Raw genomic sequence first — 13,207 nt, forward strand, 5'->3', positions numbered from 1 at the left:
GGGTGGGGGAGGGGGGGGGGGAGTGGAGGTCACTGGGACATGCTCGACCTCTGAAGATACATGTGGCCCATGAGCACGTATGGTCCTCCATACAGCCACAGACGCCCCCCCCCCCCCCGTCACCGATGACCTTGAGCTGCTGGGCTAACGGCACTCTGCTAGCGTTAGCTCCACGCAGGTGCCTGAGGAAGCACCCCCCCCGACGAGTGCGCTTCCCGTTTGCTGCGGCGCTGTTTGTGGTGCTGACGGAGTCATCGGACCAGATGTGTGCAAACTTTACCGCTGAAATGTCGCCGAGGAAGAAGATGAGTTGGTCGTCGAGGCCTCGCAGTGATACGATTGTTGCTTGTTGCCGTTGGCCGAACGTCTGAAAGTAAAAATAGCAGCAGTCATCCCTCCGTCTGCCCTTCGTACGGCTCGTTCCCGTCCATTTCGTCCCTGACGTCTGAGCAGAAACCGCTTCAGCTGTTGGGTTTCAAAACGTTTTCTTTGTGCTAATGACGCTTAAATGAGAACATGAGCTAACGTTGGTGAAGAGAGGCCTCGGGGAGGTGAATCAATATTGTGAAAGCGAGCTGCTGCGTTTCAGAGCGGGGAACCAGAGAAGGACGTCTCAAACATCTGGTGCTGCTCCACAGAAAATAAATGTAAGACAGATTTAGAGTCCCCCCCCCCCCCCCCCCCCCCGCCCCTTAAAGCTCCCATACCCAAAACAATCCCTCCTCACCGGCTTCTGATGCCAGAAGCAAAAGTTCTCAGCTCAATTGGCTTTTAGACTTTTGCACACATCGGTCCACCGATCTGCCTCCTCCTGTTCGTGTCATCAGGCGGCTGAGATCACTTCTGCAGGCAAAAGAAATTAAAACATATAAAAGCCCCAAAACATGTTGATTGGAATTCTCTGTCGCGAAGGACGCGAGTGAAGTTGCGATCTGACTGGAGGAGGAGAGCTCGCCTTCTGCTCTCAGAATCCGGTCAACTAAAGCACCAAAACTCCCCCCCCCTCACTAATTGATCTGTCAATCACGGGGGGGCCGTGAAGAGAACGCCCCCGATGCCACGCGGTACATTCAAAAGTAAAAGTTCCTCCCCGGACACTCGCGACACAAAACAACTGTCCATCAAGCGCCGCCCGGCCCCCATAATAACGTGCTAACAGGGCGCTAACCACGGAGGGAGGCTAACAAGCCCAGCAATTAAAATGGCTGAACATTCCTCTCCTCCTCCTCCTCCTCCCCGGGGGGCCCCGAGCGTTGTCAGCCTCACTTGGCTTGAGTAGTTTCCATAATGCAGCCAGACACATCAACAGAGTGCCAGTTAAAAAGTGTGTGTGTGTGTGTGTGTGTGTGTGTGTGTGTGTGTGTGTGTGTGTGTGTGTGTGTGTGTGTGTGTGTGTGTGTGAGAGAGAGGGAGGACGCACATCTTAGTCTTTTTGTTTAATCTCCAAAAAACGTTCTGTTGAATAAACTCCCTGCAGGGCTCTTCTACACGAACGCACACAAACACACACACACACACACACACACACACACACACACACACCGTCCTCCTACTCACTCCTCTTTCTTCTCCTCCTCAAATACTTCCTCTGTGAACGGGCGGTCCGGGAGGAGAGAGACAGTGTGACTGAAGGCTTGAGCATCGCTCTGACGCTTTACGTTGGAGGAGGAGGAGGAGGAAGAGGAGGAAGAGGAAGAGGAGGAGATATACGGCGGCCTCGCGGCTCGTAAACGTTTCCACTTGCACAAAAGAACAAAGAGGGTTTTTCCCACTTCCTGTTTCCAACAAGAATACTTGTAACTCACGGGGCTGTAGATGTTGTGGTGACCTTCAAACGGAACTTCGGGGTCATAAACTTCTTCCACATGATGTGGAGCATAAATATTTTACCATTTGGCGTATTCTTGCTTTCCTCTTTTCAGCCACGGCTGCTTTTTTTTTTTTTAGGACATCAAGGCCGCGGTTGTTCATCTTTCCTCTCCCCCCCTCCCCCCCCCTCCCCCATCCCCCCCCCTCCGACGAGTGACACGACACAAACAAACTTCACACGTCGCTGAAGCATCAAGTGGCACCTACGCAGGGTTCATCGCGTGCGTGACATGGATTTGAAGAAGGACAACCTTGAGTTATGCAGCAGGCAGGACAGCGGGAGGAACAATGGAGCGGAGATGTCGGTAACGAAGCCCGCAGGCATTGCTCATTGTTCTGGGACCGGCACGATTTGGATTTTGAAAGAGTTCCAGTTCTCCTCCTGAGGTTTGTTGTGATGGAGAGAAAATCGGACCTTTTAAATATTGCCTTCTTCCTGCCTTTCTTGGCTGCAGAGGCCCGTTTGTGTATATCAGTTGATGGTAACACGGCAGCGTTGTTGTGTGTGTGTGTGTGTGTGGGGGAGGGAGGGAGGGAGGGAGAGAGGGAGGGAGGGAGACAGCCATTTATACCGCTCTTGTTTGCCAGCACTAAATCGTTTGCATTCTATAATAGCGTTTGCAGGAAGTTGTCCATGCGCGCTCTCCCAGGAAAGTTCTGTTGTGTGTCCGTGTGGGAGTGTGTGTGTGTGTGTGTGTGTGTGCCTGAATCACTCATGCGTGTCTTGGTTGATGCAATCAGCCTGCTCACGGTTTCACGGGTTAATGACTTTCTCTTTTTGGTTTTGTTATGAGCGATGATTCGCACGGAACACGTCCTCTGGACAATTATGTTCCCTTTTTATTCAGCCGTTGCAAATAACACAAATTGTATTTCGGGGAGGAGAGAAACTACTTAAAACACACGCACTGGTATTTCCCTGATGTATTCAGGTACCCCTGGTGGGGGCCATGCATCTGTCTCGGCCTGCTTGTTATATAATATCCCCCCTAAAAATACATGGCAGCTTCTAATCACGGGCTTGAAATGAAGCCTCCGCTTCACGTTTTTAACGTGTTCAGAAAGGGAAGAGAAATGTGCCTGTGATGTCATCGCTGCATGAAGGTCGGGCGACCTATAGATGACCTTTCTGACATGACCTGCTGTTAAAAGAGCTTTTCCTACCGCTAAAATAAATGTCATTTGATGAACATGCCACAACGCTTACACACTGTTAGCATTGCTCAGCTAGCTCAGCTAGCTAACACCCAATAAAGCACGCTTGTGTTTCCTGTTATCCCAACGAAAGTTTCTACACAAGTGGAATAGAATAGCGACACATGCGTGTGCGCTGTTTATTAAAGGATGTTGATTCCACCCACAATTATCAAGCTGTTTACAGTGTGTGTGTGTGTGTTTGTGCGTCTCCCTCGGGATGAATTATGCAAAGACATGCGAGTGACAACGATCAATTAGAGCCAAATTGCTGTTTACTTCCCTCAGAGGCACAAACAAGCGGCCGTAATTGTTTCTCTACATTCTTTAAATCATGGCTCCGCTGTTCGGCCTCTTTGTCGTGTGTAACAGCATCGAATTAATGCATTTTGAATTTCTCTGTGTTTCTGACAGTCAGTTTGAGTCTTTAATCAGCGGGTTGAACTGAGAAATCTCACAGTCGACGACATCCTTCAATTAGCTAATGAATCCACATCTCTGCACGTTCTCTTTGCTTCTCATCCTGCTTTTTAGTAACAGTCGAGTTTCCTTGGAGTCCGTCGACCTTCTACGACCCTCAAACCTTCTGAATAACGCCGGGAGCACGAGGAGGAGGAGGAGGAGGAGTTCCCAAATATCCATTTCTCCTTGTCTCCCCCTTTCTTAACCTCCCAAGAACTTAAATGTAGAGAAAAACACACACTTCTTCTGGTTGGACTGATTCGAAGGCCTTCACACTGCGACCCCACCGCGCCTTTCATTTCATGCTGCATTACATCCCCCCGTCCCCCCCCCCCAACGCACACACACTCACCTGTGGAGAGACCAGACCAGTGGATCGGTGTCTATCGGCCTTCGTTGTGCTGATAGACGGCGATAATCACCATGAGAGACGTCTTTCTGTTATTGTGTGATTCGTCACCTGTTTCTCCTTTTATTCTTGAACACTTGGTAAGTCTAGTAAGACGGATACAAAGAGGAATGTTAAATGAAAATGAAATAAGGGACATCTTGTAAATGCAAAAGCTTCCTGTAGGGTCCTGTAGGATGACGTAGATCTTCCTCCTCCTCCTCCTCCTTCGTCCATCACAGGTCGGCTGATGCTCTCCTCCTCTCATCTCTTCCTCACGTGTGACTCTCCGTCGCTGTGTGCGTGTGTGTGTGTGTGTGTGTGTGTGTGTGTGTGTGTGTGTGTGTGACATCTAAGGCCCTCAGTCAAACTTCTTAACACTCGGCACGAGGACCCTTCAGGGCCACCTGAGGGGTCTGGAGGGTCTTAATGGTCAAAGACCTCCAGGGGCACAGGGAGGTATTCGGGCAACAGAGGACGAGGGGTAAAAAGGGAGGAGGGGGGTGAGGAGGGACTGGACCGATGACTTGAAGCAGGGAGGAAGGACAGGAAGGAGGAAAGGACCTGAGGAGGAAAGGATGTGAATGAGGAGGAAGGAGGAGAAGCATTGATGTTTATGTGACATTACAGTATAATTAATTAATCCGATTCTACCTGTGAGAAAAGAAAGAATAAGACGGAGAGAAGTGGAGAGAATTAAGGCGTTTGAAAGGAGGAGTTAGGAAGCTCACGGACAGGACGAGAAAAGGTGGAGGTGAAGACAAAGAAAAGACATAGACCGGTGAAAAGGACAATTAGACAGAGGACACTGGGACGGGGCGAATGAGGAATAGAAAGAGAGCGAGACCTGAACCCTGAATCGCCTCAGAGCAGCTCGCTGAGGGAGGAGGTGACGGGGGGGGGGGGGGGGAGGATGCAGCGGAGGAAAGGAAACAAGTGCGCGGGGTTACGTTGAAATGGAGGTTAAATGTGCAGCTACCACCGCTCCCCTTCGCCATTAACGTCAGCGTCCATCAGCAGAGGCCGCACCTGCACGTCGCTGTGTGTGTGTGTGTGTGTGTGTGTGTGTGTGTGTGTGTGTGTTACATAAATCAATCGCACACTCCTGCCGGTCTGAAGATCCGTCCTTTTGTACTTGGAGCTAAACAGCCTGTACGTGATTGGGTCGCGATGAATCATACGAAGGGGTGTGTGGGGGGTATGTTGGGGGGGGAGGAAGGGGGGGCGATGAGACAGAGAGAGAGAGAGACCCCCCCCCCCTCAAGAGTCAGCTCTTCACTTCTTCTCCTCCACTTGAGATTGACTGGGAGGCGCTGGGAGAGACGGATGGGCGGAGGGAGGGATGGAGGAGTGTGTCGCTGCCCACTCAAGGGCAAACACCACCTCGGCAGCCCCTCCCTCACGTCAGCCTCCGTCTCCACCGCTCCTCTCATTTCATCTCCTGTCAACCCCCCCGGGACCCCCCCCCCCCCCCGCTGTGTGCAGACACGTGATACATGATAACTGTCCATAGTAACACACACTGGGTAGAGGTTTCTATACAAACTGTAAATGTATAGAAATACAAGTGTGTTTTTGCATGTAAATGGTTTAGATATTAGAGCCACTTGTTAGGATTCTTTCGCTACACACAAACACACGCATGAGGGCGGTCACGTGATGTTACTGCAGACACACACACACACACACGTGTAATCCATCTTAATACCTTTGGTGTGAGTTGAAGGATAAAGGAGGATAACGGATCATCTTATAGCTCGACTTAATCACAGCTGGAGAGGAGGTGACTAAAGACGGTCATTAGGCGTTAACTGCACACACACACACACACACACACACACACACACACACACACACACACACACACACACACCGTGAGTCAATCTTCTCCCTGTGAGCACCTTCAAAAATAACCTTAACCTTGGAGTTTGTACGTGAGCACAATCGGCATGACGCACACACTGGAGGACACACACGCGGGGGCCTCGCTGGGGGTCTTCAGTTGCTGTTTGACGGGAGAAAAGCTCGGAAACAAATTTGTAGAAACGCAGACGCACGCGTCGTGTTCCCCGGATGAAAGCCGGGCCGTGGGGTTTGAATTTGGGTGGCGGCAAAGTGCGCATGCACGTGCCAGTGTGCGATCGCCGTCTTCACCCTGCGCCTAGAGACGCCGTGTTCATCCGCAGGACGATTGTAAGGGACAGAGACGTGGACACGAGGACGAGAAGTCCTTTTTTCAAATATGTACTTCAGAGGCCAACGAGAACAAGAATCCAAACTTTGTGCTCCGAGCGGTTTCAATTCCCGTCTGTTGGATAATGAGACATTCAGTCACCATCAGCGAGCCGCGGCGTTTATCTGTGGCGCCACGGCAACCAAACTGACAGATGTAATGTTGTTCCTTTCAGCCGAGTGACCTGGAGCCACCTAATGGTGGTCCCAGTCCACCCATCTCCCAGTTCCTGGTGATGCAATGCAGGTTCACCTAACAGCAGTTGGGTGAAGGCGTGCGGGGATCGGGGAGGATCGGGAGGATCGGGGGGATCGGGTGGGATCGGGGGGAACGGGGGGATCGGGTGGGATCGGGGGGGGGTTCTGGGAGGATCGGGGGATCGGAGGGGATTGGGGGGATCGGGGGGGTTTGGGAGGATCGGGTGGGATTGGAGGGGATCGGGGAGGTCTGGGAGGATCGGGTGGGATCGGAGGGGATCGGGGGGATCGGGGGGATCGGTGGGTCTGGGAGGATCGGGTGGGATCGGAGGGGATTGGGGGGTCTGGGAGGATCGGGTGGGATCGGAGGGGATTGGGGGGATCGGGGGGTCTGGGAGGATCGGGTGGGATCGGAGGGGATCGGAGGGGATTGGGGGATTGGGGGGGATCGGGGGGGTCTGGGAGGATCGGGGGGATCGGGAGGGTCTGGGAGGATCGGGTGGGATCGGAGGGGATTGGGGGGTATCGGGGGGGTCTGGGAGGATCGGGTGGGATCGGGGGGATCGGATAATGGTGGTCCCAGTCCACCCATCTCCCAGTTCCTGGTGATGCAATGCAGGGTCACCTAACAGCAGTTGGGTGAAGGCGTGCGGGGAGTCGGGGAGGATCGGGGGATCGGAGGGAATCGGGGGGGTCTGGGAGGATCGTGGGGGATCGGTGGGGGTCGGGGGGATCGGGGGGATCAGGTTGTCCGGAGTCAGAGGGTTTCTGTAAGAAATAAAAGGCTCATTGGAATAAAAGCACCTTTGACACTTTAAGCTCTACAGTATAAGCAGGGAAGAAAGAGTCTGGGCGGGTCACACGCGTGTAGTAGGTAGAAAAACGGCGAACACACGGCGAGACTTTACACCCTAATAAAACTTTACACTTTACTTTACACCCTAATAAAACACTCCATGTAGAAAAACGGCGAACACACGGCGAGACTTTACACCCTAATAAAACACTCCATGTGGCTTCACAGGATTCAGACAAATACCCATTTGTTTGTTTGTTTGGTTCCCAGTCCGTTCTCCTCACCGTTCACCGACGGCCACTATCAGGGGCCTCGGGGCCGCTTGCCGTGTGAAACCTGCGCCTGAATCCGTTCAAACGCAGACTGACTTTGTCTCCGGCCGTCGTCCATCTTCTCGACAGAGACGCCACAAAACCAATCAAACACACACGTCTTCCTCCTCTCCGTTGCTCCCTGGTGAAGAATCAACTCATCCAACGGCCTCCCTCACTTTGCACTGTGAGGCACAACAGTGCCCATAAAACAAACCGCCGCCTTTATCACTTTCTGCCGAACAGGAAACGACCTGATTGCTTTGGCTGTTTTGTTCAAGTTCAATGAAGTTCAAAGATTCAAAGATTTTTATTGTCCTGTGTATTGAAATTCTTGTGCTTGCCTTTTCTGGAAAGCCGACCAATTTTAAAATAAAAATACAATATTTACATAAATGTACATGAAATAAAAATAAAAATGAGGATAACGGATAAGGCAGAAATGAGGTGAAACTGAGCAGGTTGTAAAAGAAAAACTTAAATTAAATTAAATGAGTGCAATATAAATTAACAGTACAGTAACAGTAAGTGAATCCTAACAAGCAAAAGTATAATATACTGTTCTACTATACTACTACTAATAATCACATAATATTATATTGTGTTAATTTAATCAGAAATAAATACTTTATTAATAGTAATGTTAATACATGGACCTTCTGTGCTTTTAATGTAAGACGTTTGAGCATCTTGAACATCAACACAAACGTGTCGTTAGAGAACGTGGATTAGTGGATGAATCACCTGGGGGGGGGGGCAGCTGTTTGCAGCTGGCATCTCACTCGCTCTCAGTTAAGCCCCTCAAATGATTTGTTTCTTGTTGTGGGAAAAGATTTAATCACAACATGGGCGTCTTGGTAAGCAGACGGGAGAGCGATTTAGCAAAAAGGGCTTTTTAACCGACGTATTGTAGCTTCCTGTTGGTTTGACCCCCTGACCTTTTCACTCCACCGACCCAACAGAGCGCATCACGGAAGTCATTTCGAGTGTGTGTGCGTCGTGTGATTGTGCGACATCCTTCTCACCAGAAGCAGAACCGGGAGGCAGAAGATCCCGACCCGAGTCCGGCGGACCACCGACGTGCACCCGGGTGCCACGTCCGGCTCTTCGGAGGAGCGGAGCACGAATCACGGAGAAACCCATTTGTGAAGCCAATTTTGAGGCCTGAACGTTCCGCCCGACTGTCGACGCGTCGGCCGCACTCCACTGGAAACTCTGACAAAGGATCAAACGCACAAACAAACACGCGCCTGCGTTCCGTCCCCTCGGGACTCGTCCTCCCTTCCTGCGTCATAACTCCTGATCTGTTGTTTTATTGGTAGAGAAAATATATTACAAAAAAAACACAGGGAGAGACGACACGTGTACACACAACATGCACACAAAGCACGAGATTTAAAACACAAACCGAGTGGAGAACAACGCCTACTGTTTGAATGCGCCCTTTCTCTCCTTCGTGGTCTGCAGCTTTCGCTCAGAGCCCCCCCGAGCGCCGCGGATAAAAAGGCTTAAAGTGGCGGCGCTGCTTTGGAAGCAGCGTGTGTGTGTGTGTGTGTGTGTGTGTGTGTGTCCCCTGTTTGCTGGATAGATGAGAGACGCTCACTTGTTCCTGGGCGGCGCGAGTCAGCTTTGAAAGGATGTAAATGCAGAGCGTTTGTCACTGGGGGAGGAGCGGTGGAGGAACCGTGAAACGCGTGAAAAAATGTCCTGACGACGGATCATTGAAACATTTTTTTCTTCAGTCAGTCGTTTTGATTTCAGCCCGTTTTGCATTTTTCCCCGTTGACATTTCTGAAGTTGGTGTAATCGCTCCTCCGTCTCCTTGTGACTTAATTCATCTCCTTTCAAGAGAGGGGGGGGCATAATGAACTGTGTGTGTGTGTGTGTGTGTGTGTGTGTGTGTGTGTGTGTGTGATGACTCAGCGCTTCTACCTTCCTGTTTACGAGTGTGTTTCTTTCTTTGTGTCGATAGCTGATGAAGCAGTGAAATGTGCTCTGGTTTTCATTACCTCACTCGCTGGCTCCGAGCGACTCCCCCCCCATTCACATCTTCCCCTCCTCATTCACTTCCCGTAATGCCTCCCTCCTCTCTGGGACGTACAGACACTGTAACACGCAGAGAACACGGAGGAGCCTCCTGGATTCCTCAAACACATGTTCTTAGCATGAAGAAGACGGAACCTCCACCTCTCACTGCGTCCTTCCTCTTTCCTTCCTTTGTCTTCCTCCCTCCTTTCACAGAGTCTTCTCCTCTCACTGTCTTTCCTCTTTCAGCTGTCGTCCGTCCCTCGCTGTTGTACTCGCTGCACACACACACACACACACACACACACACACACACACACACACAGATGCAGGGATTATGGGGTATCACATTAGCTAAGCAGCTCTGTGTTAATGGCCTTTACATCATCCAGCAGAGAATAAAGACTTTAACCACATTACACCCCCCCTGTCTCCCCCCCCCCCCCCCTCTCGTGTCTCTCGTCGTGACTCACTTCTCTGTCTTTTGACATGACAGTGTTGCGTGAGGACGGTTTCCTCCCCCAGCCATCCTCAACCAGCATTTCCTTCATCTTTGTTAATTCTTCACCAGTCTTTTGGGGCTCCTGTAAACATGCACAGTTGATCAGCGAGCGTTGAACTTTATTTGCATTCCTTTAAGGCTCTCGAGCCTCCGATCGCTTAAACAAAGGCTTCGCCTTTGAGACTAATGATGCTGATGATTTGGACGAGCAGGGAGGGACACAGTATTAAAACCGTGCCCCCCCCCCCCCCCCCCCCCCTCTTAGTGGCGCTCCATCTGTGCGCTCCATTAGGCGCTGACATCACACGGCGTCCTCCGATGCTCCGGACCTCGCCTGGACCTTCACGGACAAGTGTCCCCGAAGCATCCGAACATCTGGGGACGCTCAAACCTCCCTGAGTAGATGTCAATCAAAATAGCGACATCCCTGGTCCGTGGTTACCGTGGTTACCGTGGTAACGTCGGGTCCTCGAGCAGCTGCTTTGTCCGAGATATGAAAGAGGAGCATCTGATGAGCAGCCGCCAAAGATCAAGTCCAGATGAATGAAAAGCAAATAGTTTCAGCATTTTGTTTCAGGATTTAATTCTTTAATTCAGAGAAATATTAGATATAAAATAAGAAATAAGATACACAGAAAGAACAAATGAATGTTTGAATTAGTAATATTAGGATAGTTATTATCTTGTTTTATGTCTAGGAAGAGAAATCATTTTTTTGACGTACCACACGATGTGGAGGAGGTTTATTTGTGTTGGCTGAAAGAACCGACGATGAATGGAATTCGCTTATTGTGGTTTCAGTTTGAGTTTTGATCTGGAAACGTTTCGTAAAAGTCTCTTTTTGCTATTCCCCCCCGCTCTCCCTCCCTGAAGGCAGATGGACGGCGCTGATCCCTCTCTCCGGAGGTGTGGAGTGACAGATGACCCGGGGATTGATGCGGCGGGAGAGCGAGGGAGCGCCGGAAAGGGTCGCCGCCGCCGCTGATGGAAAACAGCTGCAAAGGTCAAGCGCATCGATCGGGAAGCGGGGAAAAGTAAGTGAGCAGATTTGCTGATACCTGGACCACGGCGTTTGTCCCTCCTCCTCCCCCCCTGTGCCGCACGCACACGCTGCACGGTGTGCGACGCCTGCAGGGATCAGAGCGCTCGCGGGCTGGCGGCGCTCCCATTGTTGCCTTATCTCTCAGACGGGGCTGCGAGGATCTCTGCTCTGTGGAGCGTTTCATTCTACTTCTTCTGTCTCAGGTCCCTCTGAGGAGGTGCAGCCTCTCTGCAGGAACAAGCCTCCTCTGGGAGTGTCGCACTTTATAAAAACGGGTAGAGAGTCTGACTTTGTGAGTCGTGAGCTATCGAGGCTTCTGCTGCCGGGGATCTGAAGCACACGGGGAAACGGGCTGAGACTGTGTGCAGACGGCCGCGTGTAAGACTTGTAATCAGCTCTCGCAGATGTGCTCGAGCCTCGGGGGGGTCGGGGGGGGCGAAATAACTCCGGTTTCAGACCCGCTCCTCCAAGTGATGCACAGCTGCTGCCAGAGCGCTTAGATGGTTCACCTGCAGAGAAGCTGTGACTCTTCCTTCAGAGGAGCGCACACACACACACACACACACACACACACACACAGACACACACACCCTAATTGTCTGCTCATATTGTTAAAGCTGTTTTCTTAGGCATCGTTTTGAATCGCGCATTACAATAAAGTAAGTCGTTAATGGCTTTGTGTAACAATCAATCACGCTGCTTGTATGTTTTATTGATTTAACGCTTCACAAAGTCCATTTCCCTCCTTCTGCCCCCCCCCCCCCCCCCTATTATAAACACAGCCAGGATGAATAACCACAGAGAGCTTTGCGCAGCGCGCCTTAATCAGCTAAACGCATCAATGCTGAGCTTCCTGCTTCTAAAGAGATGTGTTCCATCGGTACCGGGTTCTTCACCGGCTGCCGAGTCGCTGCCAAGATGTCCGATTGTTCCTCTGACCGACGAGACCGCGGGTCAGATAACTGCCTGCCGGCGTTTACTCGACACACATTGAAACACCGAACCGATTCCCATTTACACGAAGCAAATGACCAAACCAATGCAAAGCAGGCGCATTATCGTGTTGTTATCGTGTTGTTATCGTGTTATTATCGTGTTGTCACGGTCAGTGTCTCAGCAGGAGGACCGTTTCCTCTGCGATGGACTCACAAACACATGGAGGGAGAGAAAAGGCCGTCTTGTTCATTCTTAAACTGGTAGCCACACATTTAAAACTGTTTTCACAGACTTCCCCACTGCGCCTCGCTGCTTGTTACATGAGTCTACCCGGACCCCCTCCCACCCCCCCCTCACCCCCCACGCGTCCTCGTACACATTCACCAGGTGCTAAATCACAAGCTGAGCGCTAAGGGTAAACAGGGAGGACAGCCAGTACTTCAGCACACACACACACACCCTGCGATGAGAAAATATTACAAACCAGTCTGGTAAAGTAAGAAGCAACAGAAAAGACATTCGTTTTGTATATTTGGGGGTTTGGTAAATGAAATAAAAAGACATTAAAATGACATAAAAAGACAAACCAACATTAGGGAAAGTGCAACAAAGACAGACTCCATCGATTAATCAATGGTCGTGTTTTTGTTGGTTCTTTTACAGATCGAACTCGTCCTCAAGTCGGACCTGAAAGGAGAAACTGGCCCTCGGACACAATCGATCACAGCAGAAGGACTTCCAGCTGATCAGATCGATGCTCCTCCGCAGACCAACCAACAGAGATCTGACGCGCACAGCAGACCGCCGCCATGGATGTGAGGAACCCCAGACGACAGCCTCTAGAAGTCTTTGTTCCATCGGGAGGCGGACGTGACTGACTGCGCTCTGAGACCTTGAGAAGTCCTCGCCGATGATTCGCTGGCAGGAACAAGACGTAACCAGACGTCACTGTGATGCAATAGAAAGTGAAGAAAAACACACGGGATCCTCCATTCCCCTCTTCCCTGTCACTCCCCAATCCCGTAGTCGCTTCCTCCCTGACCCCCCCTCCCCTCCACATCCATACCCATAAGGGTTTGGGTCATTGGGTTAGGTCAGGGTTACGTTAGGGTTAGGGTTGTTGGGTTAGGTTATAGTTACGTTAGGGTTGTTGGGTTAGGTTAGGGTTACGTTAGGGTTTGGGTCGTTGGGTTAGGTTAGGGTTACGTTAAGGTTAGGGTTGTTGGGTTAGGTCGGGGTTACGTTAGGGTTA

The 13,207-nt window shown here is 51.0% G+C and overlaps 1 long non-coding RNA gene across 1 annotated transcript in view; it reads left to right on the forward strand.

Moving 5' to 3' along the window:
* LOC144410299 (uncharacterized) overlaps nucleotides 1–10,991 on the forward strand; it is a 40,431-nt gene extending 29,440 nt beyond the window's left edge. The window contains exon 3 of the long non-coding RNA XR_013468258.1: nucleotides 10,851–10,991. This is a non-coding gene — a long non-coding RNA (uncharacterized LOC144410299). The remainder of the gene's footprint in view (nucleotides 1–10,850) is intronic.
* The last annotated feature ends 2,216 nt before the right edge of the window (nucleotides 10,992–13,207 follow it).

Source organism: Gasterosteus aculeatus, chromosome 7 (genome assembly GCF_964276395.1).
Source record: "Gasterosteus aculeatus chromosome 7, fGasAcu3.hap1.1, whole genome shotgun sequence".
NCBI lineage: Eukaryota > Metazoa > Chordata > Actinopteri > Perciformes > Gasterosteidae > Gasterosteus > Gasterosteus aculeatus.